The following is a 12,194-nucleotide window of genomic DNA, read 5'->3' as shown; positions in this document are numbered from 1 at the left end:
ATATTAAAAAAAGGTAGGAAGATTTTTCTGTTTAGCAAAAGTGACAAAAAGCAGATTTCAGAGTACTTGACGGCTCAACACAAAAGTTTTGTCTCAAGTACAGTTAGTGTGAGGATCAGTGGACAAAGTTCAAACCCATCGTACAATATGCATTAGATGGGTATGTGCCAAGCAAGATCGCAAGAGATGGAAAAGAGCCACTGTGGTACAACAACCGAGTTAGAAAACTGCTACGGAAGGAAAGGGAACTTCTCAGCAAACATAAACATAGCCAAAGTCTTGCAGACAAATAAAAATTACACGAAGCGAAATGCAGTGTGAGGAGGGCAATGGGAGAGGCGTTCATTGAATTCGAAAGTAAAGTTCTATGTCCTGACTTGGCGGAAAGTCCCAAGAAATTTTGGTCTTATGTCAAAGCGGTAAGTGGATCAAAACAAAATGTCCAGACACTCTGTGAGCAAAACGTACTGAAACAGAGGATGACAGATTAAAGGCCTAAGTACTAAATGTTTTTTTTCCAAAGCTGTTTCACAGAAGAAGACTGCACTGTAGTTCCTTCTCTAGATTGTCGCACAGATGACGAAATGGTGGATATCGAAATAGGTAACAGAGGGATAGAAAAACAACTAAAATCGCTCAAAAGAGGAAATGCCACTGGACCTGATGGGATCCTATATCTCTAACGTCGATCAATTGTAGAATTTTGGAACACGTATTATGTTCGAGTATAATGACTTTCCTGGAGACTAGAAATCTACTCTGTAGTAATCAGTTTTGGTTTAGAAAAAGACTATCATGTGAAACCCAGCTCACAATATTCGTCCACGGGTCTCAGAGGGCCATAGACACGGTTTACGTTTCTTGACTTCCGCAAGGCGTTTGATACAGTTCTCCACAATCGTTTAATGAACTAAGTAAGAGAATATGGACTATCAGACCAATTGTGTGATTGGATTGAAGAGTTCCTAGATAACAGAACGCAGCATGTCATTCTCAATGGAGAGAAGTCTTCCGAAGTAAGAGTGATTTCAGTTGTGCCGCAGTGAAGTGTCGTAGGACCGTTGCTATTCACAATATACAGGGTGTTACAAAAAGGTACCCCCAAACTTTCAGGAAACATTCCTGACACACAAATAAAGAAAAGATGTTATGTGGACATGTGTCCGGAAACGCTTAATTTCCATGTTAGAGCTCATTTTAGTTTCGTCAGTATGTACTATACTTCCTCGATTCACCGCCAGTTGGCCCAATTGAAGGAAGGTAATGTTGACTTCGGTGCTTGTGTTGACATGCGACTCATTGCTCTACAGTACTAGCATCAAGCACATCAGTACGTAGCATCAACAGGTTAGTGTTCATCACGAACGTGGTTTTGCAGTCAGTGCAATGTTTACAAATGCGGAGTTGGCAGATGCCCATTTGATGTATGGATTAGCACGGGACAATAGCCGTGGCGCGGTACGTTTGTATCGAGACAGATTTCCAGAACGAAGGTGTCCCGACAGGAAGACGTTCGAAGCAATTGATCGGCGTCTTAGGGAGCACGGAACATTCCAGCCTATGGCTCGCGACTGGGGAAAACCTAGAATGACGAGGACACCTGCAATGGACGAGGCAATTCTTCTTGCAGTTAACGATAACCCCAATGTCAGCGTCAGAGAAGTTGCAGCTGTACAAGGTAACGTTGACCACGTCACTGTATGGTGAGTGTTACGCGAGAACCAGTTGTTTCCGTACCATGTACAGCGTGTGCAGGCACTATCAGCAGCTAATTTGGCCTCCACGGGTACGCTTCTGCGAATGGTTCATCCAACAATGTGTCAATCCTCATTTAAGTACAAATGTTCTCTTTACGGATGAGGCTTGATTCCAACGTGATCAAATTGTAAATTTTCACAATCAACATGTGTGGGCTGACGAGAATCTGCACGCAATTGTGCAGTCACGTCATCGACACAGATTTTCTGTGAACGTTTGGGCAGGCATTGTTGGTGCTGTCTTGATTTGCCCCATGTTCTTCCACCTACGCCCAATGAAGCACGTTATCATGATTTCATACGGGATACTCCACCGGTGCTGCTAGAACATGTGCCTTTACAAGTACGACACAACATGTGGTTCATGCACGATGGAGCTCCTGCACATTCCAGTCGAAGTGTTCGTACGCTTCTCAACAACAGATTCGGTGACCTATGGATTCGTAGAGGCGGACCAATTCCTTGGCCTCCACGCTCTCCTGACCTCAACCATTTTGACTTTCATTTATGGGGGCATTTGAAAGCTCTTGTCTACACAACCCCGGTACTAAATGTAGAGACTCTTCGCGCTCGTATTGTGGACGGCTGTGATACAATACGCCATTTTCTAGGGCTGCATCAGCGCATCAGGGATTCCATGCGACGGAGGGTGGATGCATGTATCCTCGCTAACGAAGGACATTTTGAACATTTGCTGTAACAAAGTGTTTGAAGACACGCTGATAAGTTCTGTTGCTGTGTGTTTCCATTCCATGATTAATGTGATTTGAAGAGAAGTAATAAAATGAGCTCTGACATGGAAAGTAAGCGTTTCCAGACACATGTCCACATAACACATTTTCTTTCTTTGTGTGTGAGGAATGTTTCCTGAAAGTTTGGCCGTACCTTTTTGTAACACCTTGTATATCTTATGCAAAAGTAATCTTTAGTGATGAGAAGAGTTAATAACTTATAGAAATATTGGATACAGCACTGAATGTAGTATATATTCAAGGTTTACTACCACCGAGCACTGTTGGTTTCCAAAGTTACCGGTAGGTGACATGCCTGAATGAGTCGTTCCAACAGTTACGGAGTTGTATAATAGTGCAGATTTTGTGCTGTTTTGTTTATTGTTTCATGAATCGAAGTCAAGCAATGTAGTTCAGAGACGATCCAGGACTAAATATCTCCTCGAAGACGAACTGCTATCAATTGGTTCAATCGTGTCATCGAAGCAGGCCGTGTATCGCATAGGACGCTGGGTCAGTGTCGGCGAGCAGTCTCTGATGCACTTGTTCAACAAGTTCAGCCGTCTCAGAATCACAGTCCGCGTAAATCAACGAGATGTGCTTAGAACTGAACAACCTGGAGTTACAGTGTGAAAACGCCTGTCCTCAAACCCTACAAACTGGAACTGTTGTATGCTTTAAGAGAAAGTGACAAAGAAAAATGAACTGAGTTTTGTGTAGAAATGTTGAACAAAATGCAGACTGAAGATGACTCTTCTAATAACCGGAATCGGCCACAACCAGAAGACACTGGTCAACCGGCTGAGGGCGTCGATCGTGAGTTGCCAAAAATCATGGAACGACAACAGCAGTGATGAACAAACAACGAAGACAAAGGAACAGAATGACAAGTCCGGAGGTTGAACCGAAACAAGAACCTACATGTGGCCGTACCTTTTTGTAACACCCTGTATATAAATGAGCTTCGTGATAACATCGGAAGTACACTGAGGCTTTTTGCGGATTTTGCTGTAGTATATCGAGAGGTTATAACAGTGGAAAATTGACCTGAAATGCAGGAGGATCTGCAACGAATTGAGGCATGGTGCAGCGAATGGCAATTGAATCTCAGTGTAGACAAGTGTTATGTGCTGCGCATACACAGAAAGAAAGATCCTTTATCATTTAGCTACAATATAGATGCCCAGCAACTGGAAGCAGTTAATTCCATAAATATCTGGGAGTAGTCATTAGGAGTGATTTGAAATGGAATGACCACATAAAATAGTCGTCGGTAAAGCAGATGCCAGACTGAGATTCATTGGAAGAAACCTAAGGAAATGCAATCCGAAAACAAAGGAAGTAGGTTACAGTACACTTGTCCGCCCACTGCTTGAATACTACTCACCAGTGTAGGATCCGTACCAGATAGGGTTGATAGAAGAGATAGAGAAGATCCAACGAAGAGCAGCGCGCTTCGTTACATGATCATTGAGTAATTGCGAAAGCGTTACGGAGATGACAGATAAACTCCAGTGGAAGACACTGCAAGAGAGACGCTCAGTAGCTCGCTCGGTACGGGCTTTCGTTGAAGTTTCGAGAAGATACCTTCACCGAGGAGTCAAGCAGTATATTACTCCCTCCTACGTATATCTCGCGAAGAGACCATGAGGATAAAATCAGACATATTAGAGCCCGCACAGAGGCATACCGACAATATTTCTTCTTACGAACAATACGAGACTGGAATAGAAGGGAGAACCGATAAGGTACCCTCCGCCACACACCGTCAGGTGGCTTGCAGAGTAGGGATGTAGATGTAGATGTAGACTTCCTGCTGGGTAGTGTTAGGTAGGTGACTCCGACTATATTGTTTACATTCTCAATCTTCTTTCCACCATCTCAGACAGATAAAGTAGAGGCTACAACTCGCAATCTTCAACTCATTGATCGACAATGTAATTCACATTTGAAAGACAAACGATTTTGTATTAAGACTGCTTTCCTCAGGTTGAGTTTCCACGTCTCTGTGACGACGTTACAAAAGTGCTACAATATTTCGATCAACGAAGGTATCTGAAAGACCTGTTTTCGATTATGGAACTAAGTAAGTCACAACTGAGTTGATAAACCTGTGAAATTGTCTTTCGCTCCATATGCCGTCAGGTTGTAGAAGACGAAAGTTACATTATGTCTTCAGTGTGCCATGAATAATTTAATAATACTGAAAATTTGTTTAGTTTTTGATCTAAGTTGTTGAGAAACAGGAAACATGAAAAAAAGTCACTTGCAGAGCAAATGGGTTGCCAACCAGATACGGCGACTTCTTAGTTTCCCCCTCCTACAACTTGAACGGTGTGAAGTGTGTCTGGGGAAAGTGTGTAGTCAGGTAGAGCACTATGGCAAGTGAGCTGAATTCTTGGCGTCCTAGTTACTAGCAGACGCTACCAATGGCAGGAATCTATAAACTACGGTGATGAGGATTATCGAAAATGTGGTTTTATGAGTTCTCAATACTTTGCGATGGCGGAATACTTATTGACACGTGGCTGCAGCTACCGAAAATGCAGAACACACCACAACCGCGGACATGTGGCTGCAGCAACAGGAAATGCAGGTCACACCAGAGCCCCTTCCCCTGTGTGGTGGGACTGGACCGTCTGCCGGCAGCGCGTCTTTGCGCCCAAAATGCGCGAAGCGGACTAAACTCGGCGTGGCTCCGCTGTGCGCGCTGTTTGTCTGGCTCAGCAGTGCTAATTACAGGCGTCCAACGGAACGTGCTGGTGGTGGCGGCGGCGGCGGCGGCGGCGGGCAGTCGCCTCGTGTCGGCTCAGAAGCAACAAAAGCTTTTGTCGCTGCTGCCGCCGCCGCTGCCGCCGCTGTCATTACAGAGCGCTTCGCTGCCCGCGTCCGGCCTTGTTTGCGCATTTGGGTTCCGTGCTGACTCGCTCGGAGATTTTGTTTGTAACTGCAGGGAGAGGGGAAAAGAGAAAAATCTGATGGCGAGACGAGGCCTCAGCAGCAGAACTGCGGTGCCATTTTCGCGTGCTTACTGTTTCTGCTCTTAAGGGAATTTACTGCTACCCGTTTGCTTCTGGGTTGATATATGTTAATGCTGTGTACAGAAAGTTTTGGGCATTTTGTTTTCAAACAGTAAAATATGAATGACTGCGAATTTCTTGAAAAACTTTACCTTGAAAGACTTGTACAGATACTACACTGTGCAACACAACTGCGGGATCACTTTTTCGGAATCCAACAGTTCCCACCCTTTGCGACACATGAGTTTGAGATTTGGCTCAAAGGTGCCTACAACCTTCCTCGACGTGCGAAAGCATGTATATGGAAAATGAATTCGAGAAAATACTTAAATATCAGAATCACAATAAGAAATATGGTAACATGCTACGAATTGTCTTCAACAGAATGGGTATAGATTAGGAACTGGATTCCTCGTAGAGAGGGAATGGGTTGGGTCACGTTCCCGACCCTAACCTCACCTGCAAGTCACACATGAAAAATGAATCAGTAGTACATCAGATACAAGAAAATGACGGCAAACATCTGGTGTCTGATATAAAGGAAGATCTTGAACTCTCTAAGGATGCGTTTAGAAGGCTGGAACTGACAAAAATAACAAGGCAGTGAAGGATTTTGCAACGTCGCTGTTCGGGACTGCTCTTCTGTCCACGTAATTTACCCTGGAAGGAACACACATCAAGGATTTACTGAATGATTAATTTGGGTCTGGGAAATGATGATGAGGAACCTCAGGCTGCAGAAGAAGAAAATGTGCACGCTGAACTGCCAGCAGATGAAGGTGACAGTGAATGTGCTAAATTGTGCTGCTGCTAAAGACTGAATGTGATTCCTCACTCTTTGAATGCTGTAATTTATAACCTCCGGCTGGACGACGCTCTAAGCAGCGAATTGCGAACCCTTGCTAAAAAGGCCACAGTTAAGATGTTCGTGTGAAGCGCAGTGTGCGTTGATGATGTCACACGGGCACCAAACTTCACCACAACTCGCCAAGTGCCATCATCGACGTGTTATCTCTTCTTTTGACACCTCTGCGATGGAGACCAGAACCGCAATTCCCAGCGCTGAAATCACGTAGTTTTATCACGAGTGGCCGAGGAAGGCATTGCAGACACATCGACACCAAAAGACCTCAGGGACTGGCATAAAGTGCGTCAGTGAAAGCATCCGTTTCCCTGGGAAGTGGAAAACAAGAGTCCACTGTGCAAACCAGCAACAGGAAGACGTTCTTGACGAACTTTGAAACTGCTGACACTCTCGGACGTTTCAGCCGTTCTCTAAGGACATTGTGGGGCTGCATCCCCAGTGATCCGACCCCTTTTAAGAGCAACACGACTGCCGTTCTTCTCCCGTGAAGAGCTTCGAACCGCTAGATGCCGTTCAAAACCATTCGACAAAATATGGACGTGATCCATGGCAGGAAACGGTACTTATGCATTTCCGTCCATCTTTTTTCGTGGTCGCCTATGGAGTGGTGAAGCGTTTGGTAGCATTTCGATGTGTGTCAAAAAAACGGCAAAACCTCCCTCTGAGACTCTCCCGTTCGGCAATGGTAGCTGAGCATGTTACAAATGTACGTGTCTAAAACCTTAGACACCCCTGAAGCCTCGTGGCTGCTCTAGTGCCTAAATGCAGGCAAACATCAGCTGAGAGGTGTCGGAGTTGTTGCCTAATACACAGGTGCTAGAGGAACTACAAGGGTAAATGTCTGTCGCAGTTAGAGCCACGTACATTTGCAAAGTGCTCAGTTAAGGCATGCAGATGGTACCCAGGGTCTTGCCGAACGAGAGGGTCTCTCTTTTATTGAAGTACATCTTAATGTTGCACCCTTCGTGACCACGCAATAGGAAAACTTGAAAAAGGAGGCGCTAAATGCATTAAATACCCTATCCTGCTATGGATCACGCTCAGATTTGTTCGAATGTTTTTGAACGTTTCTCAGTGGTTCCAGCCTATACACCAGAGCAAAAATCGCGGTCGCGTTGGCCTCTAGAGGGGTCGTATCATGTTTAATGGAGACAAAGCCCCAAAATGTTCCCGGAGAAGGCTTGAAACGTCTGAGGGTGTCAGCAGTGCAAAGGTTGCTTAGGATGGTTTTCTGTCGTGCTGCAAACTGTCATTTTCCACAGCGAAATACGTGTGAATCAACAACCCAGGGAATGGGATGGTTTCACTGACGCTGATACCTTCAGTGCTGAATATGAGCGGCGGTGTGTCTGGTATGTTTTCCTCGCCCACTCATAAGGAAACCGCGTGATTTCAACGCTGAGCGTTACGGTTCTAACCTCCATCGCAGAGGCGTCAAAGGAAGGGATAAAATGTGTGGCATGTCCATGGTGATGTTGGCCAGAATTTTGGTGGAGTCTGGTGCCAATGTGCGTTAATGGTCACTAATGCGTCTTACATCTTACGTGAACTTCTGAGGTATGACCTTCTTTCGCATGTGTCGACCCTATGCTGTTTGAAATGTCGTCCAGTGCGAAGTGTCGACACGGGTGAGAGTAACCGAGCATTTCGCTCTCATTTAAGTATATGGCCGAAAGAGAGCGCCTTACCGGAATTTTGAAACGAAACCTGTAGTCCAGGACCGTGTGCCACAAAGAGCGCAGATTCGCCAGGAGATGGGGAAATTCTCAGGCGTCTGTTGTACTGAATGAGACCAGGCTCATCAAGCCTAAGCGCTGAAGTGAGCAAGTGAGACAGACAAGAACCTACGTCGTAGGAATACCCCTCAGGAGCTGCTTGTGCCCAGTAAGGCGTAGCAGTGTTAAATATGGCGGACCTAAGATCGGCCATAAAGGGAAACATTTATGAAAACTATTTAATTCTGTAGTAACTCAGGGAATGAAGCAACAGTAATTTTAATCTACCATCTCTCTTATATTTTCATGTTGATCCAAATAAAACTCGAATATTGAACATATCAATAATAGTTTAGGATTTACTGTTAAAGTGAATTAAACAAGTTTTGTAACAAAGACCTGAATGCTAAAATCTGAACGCTTTCGTCGATCTTAACGACCGACGTTTCATATAAAAGCGCATCATTAAAATGACAAATGTTGTAAATATCAACTGTGTACCTTCATATATTTAAAAGATATAGTAAATTCAAATTATCAGTACTTTCAATTAAACATCAGATCATCATTTTCTCCACACAGAACACATTGAACGATGACAGCATGACAATTACTGACTCATTAGCTGATAGGATATTTGTTGTACCGTTTTGTGCATAGTAGTTACTTTTGTTCTTTATTTATTTATCAGAAAGCACATTGGTGAAAGGCTACTGGCCGTGATATTAAAAGTTAAGAAGGAAATTGTATTGGTTCCATGTAAAAGACTTTAACGTTTATTATGTAGTGGGTATAATTGTTACTTTACTTAGAATGTGAAAGTCGTCAAGCTCTGATTACTTAAATATGTTAAAATGTAAAATAATGTAGAAGAATCTGTAGCCAATCAGATGGACGGCTTCAGGGAAGGGAACTGCACTAGTCAGTTGAGCGACGATGTTCGGCACGTGGGAGACGGGGCCGGAGACGGGCAGGACAGTTCGGCTGGAGACATCAAAGTGGACAGTTCTGGTCCACACACCAAAGGGTTCAGTTGGGACTGAGACGCGAAAGCGGACAGTCGCTCTTTAGGTAGCTAGGAAGTGAAACGACGTAGAAAACCTTGTGTTGTGTGGTATCACTGGACGTTGTCTCTGAGTGGTGAGCAGCCACACGCCTGGTGTGAACTCCAACTTTTCGTGTAGATAACGAGGTGGAGCATTGGACTTGTATTTCGCGATGAGATTGTGAATCAGCGAACTGTGTCAGATGGATATGCGCTCGAGCGTAACAGTAGCTCTAAACACGACCACTTTCGCTATTAGTTTGCTTTCTCAACAAACATTATTCAAACCAAATCGCAATAATGTGGCTTACATCATTTATGGGTCGTTAATTTAGCTCCAGATATTATTATTAGTATTATTATATGTTGTATTAACTTTGTATGTTTCATACAATATCGCAAACTTGCCGTCAGCCAGACAATTTAATCAAAGGGTCACAAGTGTCCAACTTAGGGCGTTTAATGTGTCACGTGCTGTTCAACAGCTAGACGAATTTGAGCCAAACATTTTGACGAAGGTGTACCACATGTGAGCCCGAACATCTTTGGGATGTTTGCTCGCACGGAGCGCCACACTTGTGTACAATTACGAGGGTAGATTGTAGCCACGTTTGAGCCACACTTCAAGCTTATGCGTTGCATTGGGTGAGAATTTTGGGCTTATCGAGAAAGTGATTCTTAAGTTCTTCTGTGCAGTGTTTTAGGAATGTGTTGATTGCTGTTAAAAGGCATATCGACCTCCTAAATTGCCCGATTGTTTGACAATTTTTTTATACACCGTTCTTTGCCTCAGAGACTTTTGACCTGTTACATGGTATTGTGTTGATTTGGCATCGAACTATTTGTAGACATAGGCGGCGGCAAGGGTGGTGGGGACGAAGGGGGGAGGGGTGAAGGGGGTACTTGCCCACTTGCCCCCTCCCGCAATCTGATGCAGAGTTGCTATTCATTACAGAATTCTCGCGATTTCCATCAATGATTGTCTGAGACTTCACTGAAATGTTGATTTAAAACTGCCATCGGCGATGAAAAATTCTGCAGCTTTAGCAATAACTACTTATCTTGGGATTTACCTAGTTGTCACTCTTTTCACGGAAAACTATGTCGATCTGTTGGTGCAGCTGCGGTTTAGTCACTGATTTGCAGTCACAATGGATACGAACCCTTACAGAACCTTGCTGAGATAATGCTTTCAATCTGTCGGTTCCTTCTTAAGGGATCTGGCATAACGCCCTCGTACATGGGTTCCGTTTCCGATTACCGTCACACTATCATAGCAGTAGTATGCGTACCAGGCATCCGTCACCAATTCCCACAAGAACGCCCCTCCCCTTGACGCACGTTGCAATCAGAACAGTAATTTACCATTCGTCTGCGAAAAAAGAGAACTGGTGATTGCTTGCAGATTCCGCATTCAGGTTTACACGACAGAGCTGTGGTACATTCGGAAGAACACAGCCATGCTACGTTGTAGCTGTGTACATCTATACTTACCCCAAACACATCAGTCAAAAAGTGTTAGAAGACAGGGGAAAAAGTCGAAAATTTCAAGGTCGAAAAATTGTGCTCTCCAAGGCTACGATCTTCTCAAAACAACGCCACGTACAGTCATAGAGATGCAAATTATGAATTCCAATTGGCAAGCTGCACGGTAATATGATTGACATGCTGCACAGTAAGATGGCAGGTTGGAGAAGTGAGGATTAACTTTGTATATTTCTACGCTGGTAAATGTTGATTCTTCGGTTCCTTCGAGTTTCGGTTTGGGAGGTTCTGCAATATCGTCTTATCTTATACTGATCCTCTCCTACACTTTCCATAACCAACCCAACAAAATATAGCTTTCTAAACAAGTGTGTTCACCTTCAGTTATTCCAGTTAACACGTTTTAAAATCAAACCAGTTATTATAGGTAGTATAAAAGTTGAATAAGCCATTAAAAGTTTATTCCCTGTTTCTTCACTGCGAGAGGTATTAATGTTGCATTTCTTTCGATATCCGGTTTGATTTCTCAAACACTTTGACTTTCTTTTTCTGTTTCAGACTTTTAGTTTTCATTTTCGTCTTAAAATTATAGGATTATGAATAAATTATTTTTGCGAATAATTTTTAGATTTTTTTCATAACTTGTTGAATATCCTGGATACAATCGTATGAGGATGTAATATCAGATCGTTGAATCAAGAAAGTGGCATCCATGTTCATATTAACAAGATAAAAATATGTACTTTGCATGTACTACTTAAATATGCTTAGTATTTTCTACCGAAGTAATCTACCTGAAAATTGCTTAGCAGATAACTGTCAACATTTTTACATACAATTTTTTTCTGTACTTCTTGTCAGGCTTAGTTCTCGGGGCACCCCAAATTTTTGAACTCACAGAAACATTGTTATCATGACTGGAAAGCTTTGAATCTCGGTCCCTCTTGGTAAAATTTCCGCGGACGCCCATCTTAACAGACACCATTACCAGACAATTTACTCTGGAGACCAACATGTCATTGTAATAATATGGAAAACTCATGTGCTTTTGTGACACGTTTCCTCTCAGTCTGCTGTACTATTCCGTAAGATACCTGGTTCAGCAAAAATGCTGTGGTGGTAAGAGATTTTACAACTAAATTTTTATGATTAACGTTTATGATTACTAAGTCTTGAGTTTATGCAAAGAGGCAAGGCAAAAGGTGAGAGGTGTCATGGATATGATACGTGAATTGGGGTAGCAGTCATTAAAGCGAAAGCGATTTTCATTGTGGAGAGATATTTTCATGAAATTTTAGTCACAAACTTTCTCCTACAAATGTGAAAATATTTTGTCGACTCTAAACTACATATGGATCTTTGACAATCGTAATAAAACAAGGGAAACTGCAGCTCGCACAGAAAGATTTAAGTGTTCGTTTTTCCCATTGCTGTTTGGTATTGGAACGGCAGAGTAATAGTCTGAAATTTGTTAGGAGAAGCCTCTTCCAAGCAGTTAAACGTAAACTGCAGAACAGTCATACGTATGTAGATGTGAACACTAGTCGTATTACAAAACTAGAGTCCGATGACCAAA

This window comes from Schistocerca cancellata, chromosome 1 (genome assembly GCF_023864275.1).
Source record: "Schistocerca cancellata isolate TAMUIC-IGC-003103 chromosome 1, iqSchCanc2.1, whole genome shotgun sequence".
NCBI classification, from domain to species: domain Eukaryota; kingdom Metazoa; phylum Arthropoda; class Insecta; order Orthoptera; family Acrididae; genus Schistocerca; species Schistocerca cancellata.
This window is presented reverse-complemented; position numbering follows the sequence as displayed.